The sequence below is a fragment of the Oxyura jamaicensis genome, chromosome 18 (assembly GCF_011077185.1).
Source record: "Oxyura jamaicensis isolate SHBP4307 breed ruddy duck chromosome 18, BPBGC_Ojam_1.0, whole genome shotgun sequence".
In the NCBI taxonomy this organism is placed as follows: Eukaryota; Metazoa; Chordata; class Aves; order Anseriformes; family Anatidae; genus Oxyura; species Oxyura jamaicensis.
In genome coordinates, this window is record NC_048910.1 from 2666398 (window position 1) to 2680565 (window position 14168).

General features: G+C 47.9%; 1 long non-coding RNA gene across 3 annotated transcripts in view; it reads left to right on the forward strand.

Moving 5' to 3' along the window:
- The window catches only part of LOC118175951, a 128557-nt gene that overhangs the window by 18073 nt on the left and 96316 nt on the right, over nt 1-14168 (forward strand). For 2 of the 3 annotated variants that reach the window (XR_004755211.1, XR_004755210.1), the window contains exon 2: nt 3837-3950. This is a non-coding gene — a long non-coding RNA (uncharacterized LOC118175951). Of the gene's footprint in view, nt 1-3836; nt 3951-10196; nt 11108-14168 lie in introns of those variants that run through there. The other variant, XR_004755212.1, reaches the window with a different exon arrangement.

Consider the following 14168-nt stretch of genomic DNA (forward strand, 5'->3'; position numbering starts at 1 on the left):
TTTTTTTTTTTTTTTTTTTTTTTTTTTTTTTTTTTTTTTTTTTCTTTCTGTCTATGGCTCCCTTGGCACCAAAGCCCTGGGTGTGTTATGTGATGCTCAGTAGCTAACATGACACAAAGGCAGGCAGCATCATCCAACAGGTTGGGTGCTTCTGCTTTCACAGCCTGCTTTCACAAGTGGAAAAACGCCTTCTGCTGAGTGCAAATAGCACCCAGCAAAGAAAGCCAATCCTCCAGAAACATCTTTGTTTCCCTTTTGCTTTGTGCAAGAAAGAGGAGGAAAACAGCATCAAACATTGGCAATTCAGTACAACGCCAGCTCTTGATTTTGCACCATAATAAGGTTTAGGCTGATAAAATCAGGGTTGTTGGGATGAAATATTGGAAGTTCTGGTGCTTGAGAAGATCTCAGTGAGACTGATAGTGCATGATGTTGATGTCCCAGCACTGATCCTCCCTGGATGCAGACTGTTAACTTGATAGAGCCAGAGTGAGAAGCAGCCTCTGGCCTGGAAATCTCATCCCTGGTGCTTTAACTCTCTCTGCAAATCGGTGTTTTCTCCCAGCTGCTTCTCACAGAGCTCCTCTGCTGCCTGGGAGAGCCCTGTGAAGGCTTCCCCCTGCTTGGGGGGGGAGGGGGGGGAGCAGGGGGGGGTGCAGGGAGGCGCAGGGCAGAGCGCGATGAGCGGTGTGTTCTCTGCTGACAACTGCCAAGAAAGTGCAAAAATAAGCAAATCTAAAAAGTGAGGATCCCATGTGATTAGCAGTGCTTTGCATATGGATGAGAAGCTGAGCTGAAGCAGTTGTGCTCTGGAAACAGCCGTCAGTGCTGCTGGCACCAGCCCGAGGCATGGGGGTGGCTGTTTCCCCTCCCCGCCATCGCTTTTGCTCCCCTCTGGGCTGGGCTGGCAGAGGGGACTCTAAGCTGCAGCACCTTCCAGCTCTGCCACCTCCTCCCAAGCTGCAAAGTGGTGGGAAGGAATCAGAGCTGGGTCCACGGATTTAGGGGGTTTTGTTGCCCAACTGGGACTGGTATTGATTTGGGCTCTTCTATAGGGAGACCTCTCCCATGGGTGGTGCAAACCCTAAATGCACTCTCTCACCCTCTTTCCTCACCTGTGTTTCCTCATGGTGTGTGGTGGGAGCCACGACCCTTGCTGTAGGTGTCTCACTCATTATCCTGAGGCTAGGTGCCTAGGCAGGCAACTGCTCACCTGCAGGAGCTCTGTGGAACAGAGGAGAGACAAGGAATTGCAGTGAAAGCTGGAGGCACCCCATGTTCAAGGAACACACCCTGCCTGAGTGGCTTTTGCTTCTGGGGACTTGCATCAGGACAAAAGGGACCAGTGCTGGGGAGGATCCTAAGGTCATCAGTGTGCAAAGGGGCAGCAGTGGGTGCAGAAAAGAAGAGAGAAGCCCCAGAGCCCCCCTGATGCTTGCCACACTCCCAGGAGATATCTTTGGAAAATGAGTAGAAAGGCTCAAGATTTTCCTTTCTTTTCTGAATCACTGTAAAGCTCTGATGCCAACTGCAGCACATGGGATATGGATATCTGTTGGGGGGGACCTTCTGCTCCTCTTCAAAGGAGATCATTAAATACATTTCAGCTTTTGTGTAGACTTTTGTGTGGATGCAGATCATTCATCAAAGATGACTTCTGATCAACCCCCCCTTGGGAAGAACCTCTCAGTAGTAGACTTGAACCAGGGAAGGCTGAAAGAAAGACAAGCTGAGGGAATAATAACACTCTTTAGGCACCGTCCTTCATTAATATCTTCAATAAACAAACATGTACATCTGAATATTGCTTTCTCTTACACACCCACTGTTATCACTTAACTCTATTCCACATGAAAGCGCACTTGTCATAAGCCATTTCAACTCCTATCCCACGTTAATATATTAGCACTCATTTCATTTGCATTTTAATGGCGAGACTACACTTTTCAAATAAATGACTGCACTTTATCAAAGGATTACTTCATTTTGACTGTAATGCCTCTTTGCCATGTGGGAATCAGGGAGTGAGGAGGTTGAAATAAGCCTTGCATAGCAGACCCGCTGGTTTCAAGAGCACCAGCCTTGCTCTTTACAACTCCATCTTTGTAATAAGAGGAAAAAAATAGCAACATGGAAAGATGCTGGCTGTTTCCCTTTGTACTGAGGGGAGATGCTGATTATGTAATTTCAGCCCATCATTTTGCTGCGTGCATGGGCTCCTCTTCTCCAGGGAACATCGCTAAGGGTTATTGATGGCCTGACGTGAACCCGCAGATAGCAGTCCCTGGGGTTTCCGTCTCTCCAGGCTTTGAATCTCAGCTGTGCAGCTGAAGCCTATTCCAGTGCTGGGCCCATTCCCAGCAGATTGAAGCAGCCTCCTCTGGAGATGGGTGGAGAATCAGGGCAGGTGGTATGATGGTGGCCACACTAGAGACTCAGCTGGTAGCTTATAGGGCTTAAACACCAGGATTTGTAGAACCAAAAAAAAAAAAAAAAAATCATTCTTTACTCCTAGAGGTAGAAAGATGTGCAATGCTGCATGTGGCACGCTAAACCTTCACGAAGCAAACACGGCAAGAAAAAACAGGAATGCAAAATGCAGTGGCCAGGGCAAGAAGATCCATAACGCCTGTCCTGCCTAAAGCAGCACTGACTTCCCACTATTTTGCAAAGAAGCCAAGCAGAAAACAAAGGGGTGCTCCAGGTGTTGCTGGCTTGTCCTGGCCCCAAACACCCCTGGCCCCAGGGGAGGGGCTGCAGGCGCTTTAAGGGCTCCTGCCTGGCTCCACCTGGAGCTGGAGCTGGAGCTGGAGCTGGAGGGGGATGCAGCAGGAAGCAGCATCAGCTGGGGGCTTTGGGGGATGTAGTTAGGTGTCTGGTGGCAGTTCTGCGAGAAAGCTCCTGAAAATGGCCGTGGGTGGCGCTGGCAGAGGGCTGAGCACCTCCGGAGGCGTGTCGGTATTGGGAGCTCGCATGAGGATGGGAAGGGGGAAAGCAATCCACAAGCTTAGAGAGGCAGCCTGCTCTAAAGGGCTTTTCTGGCTGGTTATTTGACTTGGGAAGTCCTTTTCCCTTTGCATGAGTGCTGGGAGTGTTTGGGGGTGGTGGTGGATCCCCAGGTGCTGCCTGCCTGTGAAGCTGACCGCCTGGCTGGCTGAGCACTCTGTGCAGAGAAATGGGGTGTGGAGATGTACGGGGTTACAGGGAAATGGGGTAAGGAGATGTATGGGGTTGGTGCTTGCTGTTTAATACCAGGCTGTGTAAGAGGAGTTCTCTAGCTGAAAGAAAGATCTTCCCCACCAAATTTTAATCTTCCTTCTATTAGCATCTGCTCATTCGAAAAAAAAAAGCTGTGGTTCATAATGCCCCAGTGACTGTGAAGGCAATCAAATTGTCCTTAAATATCAGTAAGTTTTTAAAATAAACTGAAGTCAATCTTTAGTTTGAATTGGAATAAAAGTGAGGTGTCAGCTTCCATTTGTCAATGGGAATGTTGCTGTGGGAAATGTTATTAAAAAAGAGCATGTGGATTAAATCCTGCATTAACAGAAGATAGGATAATGTACTGATCTAGAGCCATTATTTGCAACCCAGGCTGTGATAATGAAGGATGCTGGCAAGTTCTAATGTGTGAAATGTTAGTGGGGATAATAAGTTTCTAGCAGTTCTATTTTATTTTTTTAATATTATAAATTAATATGTTGTATTGACAAAATGAACTGTGAGATGCTAAGGAAAAATATCCCCGCTGCCTGTTTGCAGGAGGGTTTTATCGAGAAGGAAAATCTGAGGGCCTTCCAACCTGGTTATTGATTAGAAACACCTTGTTTCATCAGGAACGTATGGACCTGCAAAGCTTCTCCAGCCTTGGAAATGAGACATTGTGGACAGTAGCAGTGGATTCATCTGGAAGCCCTCCAGGCGTGGGCGCAGGGTCCCAGCTGGCAGAGGTAAGCAGGCTTCTCCTTCCTCGTGTCGTGTGGCTGCACCCCACGAGTCAAAGCTTCTTGGGGTTGTTGATAAATGTGCTGTGATAGGAGCAACCTAGGGAAAAGAACTGTGTACTGAGGAGCTGATGTTCGCGTTGTGAACCTCTTAGGGGTTTTTATCTCGGGATGTTTCTAGTCTGGTCTTGGGGATTGGTCCCCACTAGCAGTTGAAGCATGTTAGGTACCTCTTCTATTTGGAGTCCTCCTTGGGGTCCTTTGTGCCTACCACCACTTTGAGATGAATGTGTATGTGCATTGTACTGCAAAAAGCCTCCTGTTACAAGCCCCTAGGAAATCCTCTGCTTCTAGGATGTGTCATCCTTTGTGCTCTAGACACTTCTCCCTCCCGTGGTCTGGGAGAGGCGAGGACAGCTCTGTCCTGGTGCAGCAGGCTGGCTGTGGTGTTGCCGGGAAGAGCTGTGACAAATTGGCTGATGGATTGCCAGGAAGGCTCTGCGTAGAGCAATGGGCATCACTAGCAGATCTGCTGCAAATGGGGGCTTACTGAGGGCTGGAGGGAGGTGAGACGGAGCCCATGGGAAAAAGGCATTGGGACGTGTTGCCCAGGGAGGTGGTGGCATCACTGTCCCTGGGGTGTTTAAGGAAAGGTTGGACATGGTGCTTAGGGACATGGTTCAATGGGTGGCATAGGTGGTAGGGGGATGGTTGGACCAGGTGATCTTGGAGGCTTTTCCAACCGTAATGATCCTTTTAACAGGGAGAGCAGCAGGCCACTCTCCTACTGTCAGCTCCAAGTAGGTAGGAGAAAACCTGACAGAAACCATCGGCTTCTTTCTGGTTCTGCTGGGGATTAAGTGCCTCTGGCTTGGCTGTGGGACCTCTGCACCCTGTGGTTGTCTCTGGAAGGGCACAGCAGAGAGGGCCCTGCAGTAAACCCACCTGATGCTGGTGCAGGCGGCCAGAGCCTGACCCCAGTGATGATGCTGAGCACGAGGAGGGATGGGGATGTGCAGCCCTCCTGGGGCCACCACGCAGTGCCCTCTGACCGCTGAGGTCACACCGAGGTGATCGCTCTGCACCTCTGCTGGCAGCCCCCCAGCCAGCATCATGGACCTAACCTGTTATTCATCAGCATTTTAATTGCTACACTTCTTACCACACGCCTCAACTATTTCATAAACGCTGGCTCTAAATCCCCCGAACATGTTTAAAGTAATTCCTGAGGCGTGCACGGACAGGGCTGCCCGCATTCCTCCTTGGTTATATGTAATGCAGCTGAAGCCTGGGATGACTGTGGCTGCCTGTATTTACACCACAAAATCTCCTCTGTGCTGCCCGGGATTTGAGTCATGTAACTCATGTGGGCTGCCCAAAAAGCTCAAGCAGCCAGCAGGGCTTAGCAGCTGCTTCTAGGGGCTTGGAGCAGGAGGCTCTCTGCAGTACGTGGCACATACACATCTCAAAGTAGTGGTAAGAAAAATGGCTCTTGCACATGACTTGAGGAAAAAATCCCCTTGATGTGGTGTTTTGCGTGTATATGGGGCCTGCCACTACCTTGCTGGGGGCTGTGACAGATGCTGGTGTGTCCCTGCTCTGCCCTGTTTGATTGATGAAGGCTACAGCTCCCCAGGGGCTCCCAGCACGGTCCTGGTGCTCAGGGCTTGCTCCCCCTTTGTTTAGATGGTGGCCCCACATGGCGACAGATGGCCTTTGTGCTCTGACCCTCTCCCTTCTCTGACCAGTGCCTTCCAAGTGCCATCCGTCTTCCCCTGGGCTTGACAGTAGAAAGCAAGCATGCTCACCCCAGAGGGGACATTTTTTCTCATCCTGTTTTGGGATGTTTTGGAAGAAGGGAGCATTCTGTGCGATCAAAATTATCAAGTCTTGGTACCATGCCCTCATGAGCACAATGGTGATGGTAGACGTGCTTTCTGTGTCCTCCACCTCCATTGCACTTGGTATCTGCTGCTTTCAGTAGCTGGGGCAAGTGGGGCTGTACCTCTGAGGTGGTTTGTTATTTCCCTTGAGAAGGAGCCTGGGGTCAGGGCATGTCCCATCAATAGGGAAAAACGCCATCTGAGCCTGCCTGTGTACATCACACTGAACCAGGGGGGTAAATGATGATGGTACTGGGATCCTGGGATGAACCTGTTGCTCTCCATGGGTGTTTTCTTGCTGTATGTGATTTAAAGGAGAACTCCAGAGGTCACTGATGGCAGCAGAGCATGACATGCACTGAAGGATAAAATAATGGAAATCTTAACTCTGCTGTGCTGCAATGTGCCCATCAGCTGGTCTCAGGGGGTGCTGGTGTCTCCAAGTGTGGAGCTGTGTTGTGGGTGGGAAATGGGCTGAGGTAATGCAGGAAATATGACAGATTAAGGAGTTAAATTTAGGGTGCGTTGAGGAGATACTGAGCAAAGTGGTGTTAGCTACAAGTGTCCCTGGTCACAACATAGTGCCTTCAGTCACCTGTAGGTAAGGGCAGGTGTTGGCACGTGTGGCAGTGCACGATATCTGCCAGTCCTGCGGCAACCCTAGGAGAAGACATCCAGGATCTGCAGGGCAGCATTTATATGTGTAACTGCTTGCACTTCTGTTTGCTGTGCATGTACAAAGATATGAGCTTTGATATTTATTTATTTATTTAGACCCAAGATTGGCATGTCAAAAGGACTGTAGGAAGTGGAGCTTAAAGAGCTTTCAAGGCGTCATCTCGTCCAGCCCTGAATGCATGCAGGATCAGCTCTATGTCATCCTGAGAGATGTTTGTGTAATTTATTCTTGCAGAGTTTCAGTGATGGGCATTTCAAGCCTCCTGTGAGAAGCAGTTTAACTGAACCCCTGGCTTCTCCTGGGCACAAGGGAGTGGGATCCTGACGGGTGGGTATTTGGGTTGTGGCTGGGGACATCTGCATTGTCACGGGCTGCCGTGTGTGTCTGGAGCCATGCACACACTTACACCGGGCCTTGCTTGTAAAGGGGTTGGGAAACAGCTTCTGCCCTCCTTGGAGGACTAGTGCCCACAATGGAAAAAGAAGCTGTGGCAAATACATTCAGTGCTGGGCTAGTGAGAAAGGAAGGATTTCCTCTGTGAATAACTCTTGTTTTCCACGTCTGCAACTCCAAAGTGTGTGTGTGGGGGGGGGGGGGGGAACGACTTCATCCCAAGAGCAGGTCCCTGGAGGAGCCTGCTAATTATAAGGTGCACTGATCCCAAATATCTTCCTGTGACAACTGCATTTAAAATGTGCCAGGCGGCTTGTAATGCAGCGTGTATGTAGTAATACTTACTGCATATGATTCATATTTTTCATAAAGCCATCACATGATGCTGAACTGAACGTCTTGGAGAAATCCAAGTGCACTTTCTCAGCAGAGCTGGCTTATCTAGCAAGCCTATAATCTTGTCCAAAAAAAAAAAAAAAAAAAAAAAGCTCGATTTGCCAACTCCACCAAAAGCAGGGTCTGTGGCGACTTGCAGTCTTTGTGTGTCAGCCTGTAAACCCCTGGTAGCCCTTAATGTGCTGTTCCGCTGTGCTGGGATCAGGGCTAATTGTGCTATAGTTCTGCAGGTCGCTCATTTTACCCTTTCAAGTGTTGGAATTACATGCTGTGATCTGATCCCTTAGGACTTCTTGAAGTCCTGAGAAGCTAGACATTAAAATTCCAGGTGCAGAGTTCCCCCATTTATTTTGGGGGGACTCTTGGGGTTCACTACATAGTGCCAGTAGATTTGATAGGGCTTTGTGGTGTGGTCTCTCATTACCCTCTGTTACACAGTGACTAAAGCTACATCACCCTGATTGTACTTCTGTCTGGCCTTGAAGCATATTACACCATGAATTACTATGCTATGATGGGGGGGGGGGAGGGAATATAAAAGGATGAGTGAATATGCCCAAACTGCCCATAAAAAACATAATAAAAACAGTACTTTTCCAGCCACCAAAATTAAGGCTACAGATGATAAAGCAACATTGGTGCCATGAACCTTTTTCAAACAAGGTTTTACTTCTAATGCAGGCTAGATTTGAGCAATTGTACTGTGCGATCCCTCCATTTCCATAGCAAGAGAGCTCGCGTTTAGCGCCTTGCCTTATGGGGTCTCCTTGCATTCTTAATGCCTTGCCACTCAATAGTTGTGTGCTTTGCAGGACCCTGGAGATGAAAGAACCAATATTGTTGCGAAGGTTATTTCTAACACAGGAGCAGTTAAGAAGCTGTCTGCACACAAATGACAAATTATTGTAATCTGAACAAAGAACGGGGCAGTAAAGATCACACCAGTTGAAAATTTTAAAGGAGCGATAGGCAGAAAGATGAAAAGATGAATAATAAAAAGGTTTCTAATGCTCCCAAGTGCAGCAATGTGGCTAATTGGTACAAACGAGAGATTCTTGAAAAGCAGACTTAAAGATTAACTGCTAATTTTTGCTTTTCTCCTTTTAGTTACAGTGGTCCCATGTGCAGGGGTGTTGGGGTGCACTTCTGCAGGCTGCTTCCTCTAACAAGCAGGAGTGGGCTGGGCTGCACTCAGATCCTGAAACAGCGGCTGCCCCTGCTGTGAAATCAGAAGGAAAATATTCCACTAAATTTCTCCTAATCCCATTTTATCAGTCTGGCTTGCAGCCTGGCACCATTTGTTTGCATGGTAGGGAGGAGGAATGCTGCTGCAGGAGTTGTGAGGGGCTTGGGGTTGATGTGCTGCAGGAGCATGGGGCCCCTTCCTCTCCTCAAAACATGCAAGTGCCTTCCTGCTCCTGCGTGAGCAAAGGAGCTCCCAGAAGGAAGGCAGGATTTCAGCAGGCAAATCTTCTCTGAGCTGGGGGCAGCCAGCAGGATTTCTTTTCTGGGGTTACTTTCTGAAAAGCTGCTCCTTGGTGTAAAAGGTTGCGTTTGAGCTGATGGCAGAGGGGATATTTCAGCATCTGGGAAGAACACCCATGGCAACTGGGTGAGGAGAAGGAGAATCCTAGGGTGTCTTTTAACATTTCCCCTCCAGCCTTTTGGAGCCCTAGGAGCAGTCAGTGTGTGATCCTTGCTAGGAAAGCTTTAGCTGACAAAAAGGGAGTTATCTGCTCTGTCGGAGGTCGGTGGTTTCATTTGTTCCAGACATGTCAGAAACAGGCAGTATGGGAGTGTGCTGCCAGAAGGCTCTCCTGGGGGCAGGCAAGCCTGGGGGGAGAGGGCATAAATGGTTTGAAGGAAAGTAAGAAGCAGCTGAGACATTGAGATGGCCTGGGCACTTCCAGTGACAGACTGGCCACGTACCTTGCAAACCAGCTGTGCAAATTGCCCTGGAGAAATGCCACCCCAGAGCCACCAGGCAGGAGTAGAGATATCTGCTAGCAGAGCCTTGGAGCTCCTGGGAGCATCCAGAGCATTCACAATGGAAAGGTTCTGGCCATGGAAATTTAAGCCAAATCTCCAAGGTCTGCTTTGTTTGAGTGTGAAATGCTGATTTGCATTATAGTTTGCACTGGGCTTACTTGGTGCTCTGCCTGTTATTAATCTTATCTTTGCAGAGCCTGGCCTTGGTTTTAGCTTGGCAGCAGGACCTGTGCCTGGGCATGTTTGCCTTGGCTCTGCATTTTGTTGTAGACCTCTACTTGCGGGCAGTAAATCAAATGCATGATAAGTTTACAGAGGATCTGGACTGCGTCTAATAGATGCCATTACCTTGCTTGTTCGAAGCTGTGTATGTGACAAGGTCACCTCATAAAGTTAGTGTACATTTCATATTTTCTTCACTCCCACAGAGGACTGTGGGAGGTAGGGGTGTAGGGATTACTGCAGTGCATGGAACATAAGGATCCCTTGTGTGGTTTATCCAAAACCCATCAGTAGTCTGTCGTCTTTCAAAGTTACTGCTTTTTAAGCCACAGTCTTCATGTGTCCCTCTATCCTGATGGTACCGAACCCAACAGCTCCTCCTGATGGGATTTTTGGCCCCTGGTGTTGTGCAGTGGGTCAAAACCCCTGCTGGGCTCTGAGGGGCAGCACCTCCTGCTTTGAGCAACTCATGGCTTAGGGCTGGTGCTAATTTGGGCGCTGCATAGGGGAGGAGGGCACCCTTGTTGCCTTCTGCTCAAACCTGCCTTCAGTACCAAGTTTACTGAGCTACTGTTCCTGTTGAGGTCCAAGTGCTTTAGGACCTGTTCCTGCCCCCCAGAGCAGCTCTCATTTGCTCCTCTAGGTTTTTTTATTTCCCTTCAGAAGGAGCTGTGTGTTTTGCTTTTTAAGCAGGTCTGGCTAAAACACTGACACCTCAAAATACAGGAGAAACTCTGTGCTGTCATCTCCTGCAGGCAGACGTCTGTGTTGTGCAGACCAGTACCAACGCGACAGACACAGGTTTCTGCTGATGCAGTGGTCGGTGATGCAGCTGTTGAGCAGTGCTTGCAGTGGCCAGGAGGTGATGATACAAGAGATGGGCAATTTTTATAGCAGCTGATGGACTCTGGCTCTGTTCAGGTGTGGCTGCAGAAATTCATGTTCCTGGTTCATGCACTGATAATAAGGGAGTCCTAGAACCATTGGTTTTTTTAACAATGGAGCAAAAAAATGTGCTTTTTTTTTTCTTCCCACAAGTTTTGGCTTTAAAAAAGGGTGTAGAGATGCAGTAAATTTATGAGCCAGCTAACTATCTTCGGGAAATAACATCTATATCCACTGCAAACTTATTCTGTCCTGGAATAAAACAGCCTGGCTGCTGCCTTGGTTTCCATTTACCAGCACTTGCTGCAAGCCAGAGCAGTTCTGGAGATCTGGAGTTTGCCATGAGACGTGGAAAACAGCCATGCTTTTGCTATTCTGGCCACAGTGAAAAATCAGCAGAACTTCTTGATGAGGTGTTGGAACTGCCGAGTGCTGCAAACAGAAACAGAAGTTCACCTAGCTGCACAGGACAGTGCAGCTTCTGAGGTCCCGTGGGGTCTATCATGTGGCTGATTGTCTTTAAACAATACCATCCATTTCTTACAGACTCCAGAGGAGATTCAGACTCGTTAGTACATCAGAAATGTTCCTCGTTATCCAGTGGTAAGCAAGCCAACAGATGCTTTACCTTGACACTGTAATGTTTAAGTGGGAGGAATCTGTCTGCCAAGTGTTAAGTTGTCTTCATGTTTTAAATAAGTATAATAAATAGGAAAATAAACTCTTCTTGATCTTTACTATCTCATGGTAAGTTATTTGCCGTTTGAGTAGGTTTTATTTTGGCACTTGAATCAGACTCTGGACTGGAAAAGCCTTGTAATTCAGAATGGGGTTAAAGAAAAAGGGGACTGCGGTACAGCAGGGCAGGAAGGCTGATTTTAACAGACATAAGGTACTTGGAGAGTCATTAGCGCACTTCTTTTGTGATGTTAAATGGTACTTCAGCAATAAATGAAGTCTGGTGCTCAGAATGCCAATATCCCTTTGGGGCAATATGATCCTACAGCTGTGGTGGTTCCCAGCTCCTAGGGCATTATTTTAGGATGAGAAGCTCGCTGGGTGTCACCCTGCCACCTGGCAGAAACCAGTGCTGTGGTTTGGGGCTGTGTCTGTGAGCTGCCTTGTGCTCAGGCCAGCTGCTGGTTGCCTGCACGGTGGTTTGGTGCCATGCTTTGTGGGGTGCTGTTAGAGAAGGCCATGTGCTTCCAGGCATTCTTGGGTTGTGCACACACTGAAGGCTTAAAATGTAAGTTAGAAGGCTGGCTATAGATCTGAGAAACTTCTAATAGATGTGTTATCTCTCTTTGTCACCACAAACATCCTTGGAACAGGATCAGGGTGGTGCTGACTGCTGGGGACCCGAGTCCCCTGCTCAGCTGTGGGACCAGCTGGGGACCCAAGTCCTCTTTTCATCTTCTCCCCCAGCACTCAGAAACGCTCTTACAGGAGGGTGCCTATTAGCAGGCAGGTAATGCAAGGTTAGCCAAAGGGGCAAGTCAGAGAGGAGGCTTTTGGGCTCATGGTATGCAGCTGCTGTCCCTGCTGCAGATGGAGGCATCTGGGGATGAGCCCTGGGAATCACCCAGAGGGCACCAGGTCCTGCTGTGTGCGAATGGGGTGGCTTCCAGGTGTGGATCCTCCCTGTGGCTCCCTTCAAGATCTCAGGTTTTGAAAACTGGAAGTGTCTTAGCTGAAAGATGAACTTGTGTTTAGGTATTTAACACTGAGGAACAGCTATGGATACTGGTAAAGGCTTCAGGCCCTGCTTCCTACTTAGCAAAATCTGTTCCTATAAAGGGAATCTTAAAACACCAGAATATGCAACGTGACCTTGAGGTGGTGTGGATGGTGCTTAACATAGGTAAGAATGTTGATTATCCACAGCTGACATTACACTGAAGTAACTAATATATGTAGATATTAAAGATGATGCTTATAAAAGGAGAAGCAGAGGGGAGAGGCTGTCAGTCACGTTTTAATGTGTGACTGGGCTGGCAGGGGGAATACCTCTATGACTTCTGAGAGCAAGGGAAAACAGATATTCTTTGCAATAACCATTCATTCCAGCTATGTTTTAGCACCCTTGAGAGATGGTTGTGTACACACCTTAAATACTGCCAGGCATATTGAACAAATGTGTTCAAATAACTCCCCTGATTAAACATGCCATTACTCTGGGTTAACTCTGTGTATGTGTGCCCTGCTATGGATAAAGGAGGGGCAGACCGCTTATATTTAAACCTGCCCTGACTTCAGTGTGCTGTATAAATGGCTCTCCCAAATACTTGAGCCATTCATGTTCTAGTTTCTAAAGGCAAAAAAGCCTTCTTAGGTAATGGAAATAGTGGTGATTAGTGAAGGTTGTGGATAAAAAGAGGAAATGAAAGTAACACAGAAATCCTTTGATATACCACTTTCTGCTCCTGAGGCATTTTCTTCTCCTTGTCTTGACTTTAAATTTCCCCTGTAGTGTGTCAATGAGTCTACCTCCTAAATTTACACTCTTAAGTTATTTTGCCTTGCTGTCCTATGTGAAAATATACTTTCCATCCTGAGTTGCGCTGGGCATATCCTGGGGAAAATGCTATTTAAAAAAAAAAAAAAAAATCAATCTAAGAATATTGATTTGAATCTTTATAGAAGCCATTTGGGTTAGATTTGGGCCCTTACTGTATTCATCTAGGGAATGATATACAGTCAAAGCAATTCATTTCTTCTAAATTTAGCTACCAAAATTCAGGCGTTTAGTGTAAGCCAGTTGTTGAGGCTTCTGTGGTCAAAGCAGCTGAAGGAGCACTGCCGAGGGCAATCTGTGTTGTAGGAATTAATCAGCTTCTGAAAGTGCCTGACTCTTTCAGTGGACCAGAGGAGTCTCAGTGATTAATGAGATTGCACACCCAAGAACTGATTTGGGTGCCTGGTGCCATTTTAGACACAATATCCCGTGCAAGGTGAATGTAGGGAGCTGCGAGAGGATTGCTCTGGGAAACCCGTTCCTTTTTAGAAGAGATATGCATCTCCCTTCTGGCCACCAGGAGGGATACTTCAGGGGGCTTAAAATGTCACTACGTACTCTTTCAGGCACTAATGCCACATCTAGGAACAACAAATTTGCTGGGTTGCATTGGTGACTATTTTACTGTCCTTCCTAACCTCAGGAGCTGAACTGGCATGGTAAAATCAAGCCCTTTCCTAAAGGGCTCGTAGAACTTCCAGGGCTTTGGGGAGGCAACTTCCATGGACATAACCTTCTGTGGATATCTGGACTTGCCCACAGAACTCTGTGTGGGTGTTTTCATCACTCTTGTGTCACTTTCAGTGTCCTGATGCTTTCCAGTGGTGTGATATGGTTAGGGCTGGTACCTTTATTCCCAAGTGCTGGTGTATGCAACTCCCTAAGGTATTTCCAGGATCAGTCCCATCCTGTGCTCATGTTGATCTCGGCTGAGAACTGCTTATTTGTGCTGGCAGGCTGATACTCCTTAGAGCTGCAGGCAGGGGCACGCACAGGGAGATGCATCTGAGCAGGGGCAGGAGTGTACCTCTGCACAACAGTCACCCTCAATTACTCCGTGGAGAAATAAGGTGGGGCTTGGAGCCAGCAAATATGCCTGAATTGAATCCATGGGCATTAGTTGTAAGAAAATGCTGAGATATTTGGCCAGAAGTCAAATAGTCCAGACGAGCTGCAGTGGCTCACCAGAGCTTTCCCTGCTCCCCAGTTGTGTTGCTTTACAGCAGTTGAGGATTTAGCTCATGGTCTTTGAAGCAGTGGGG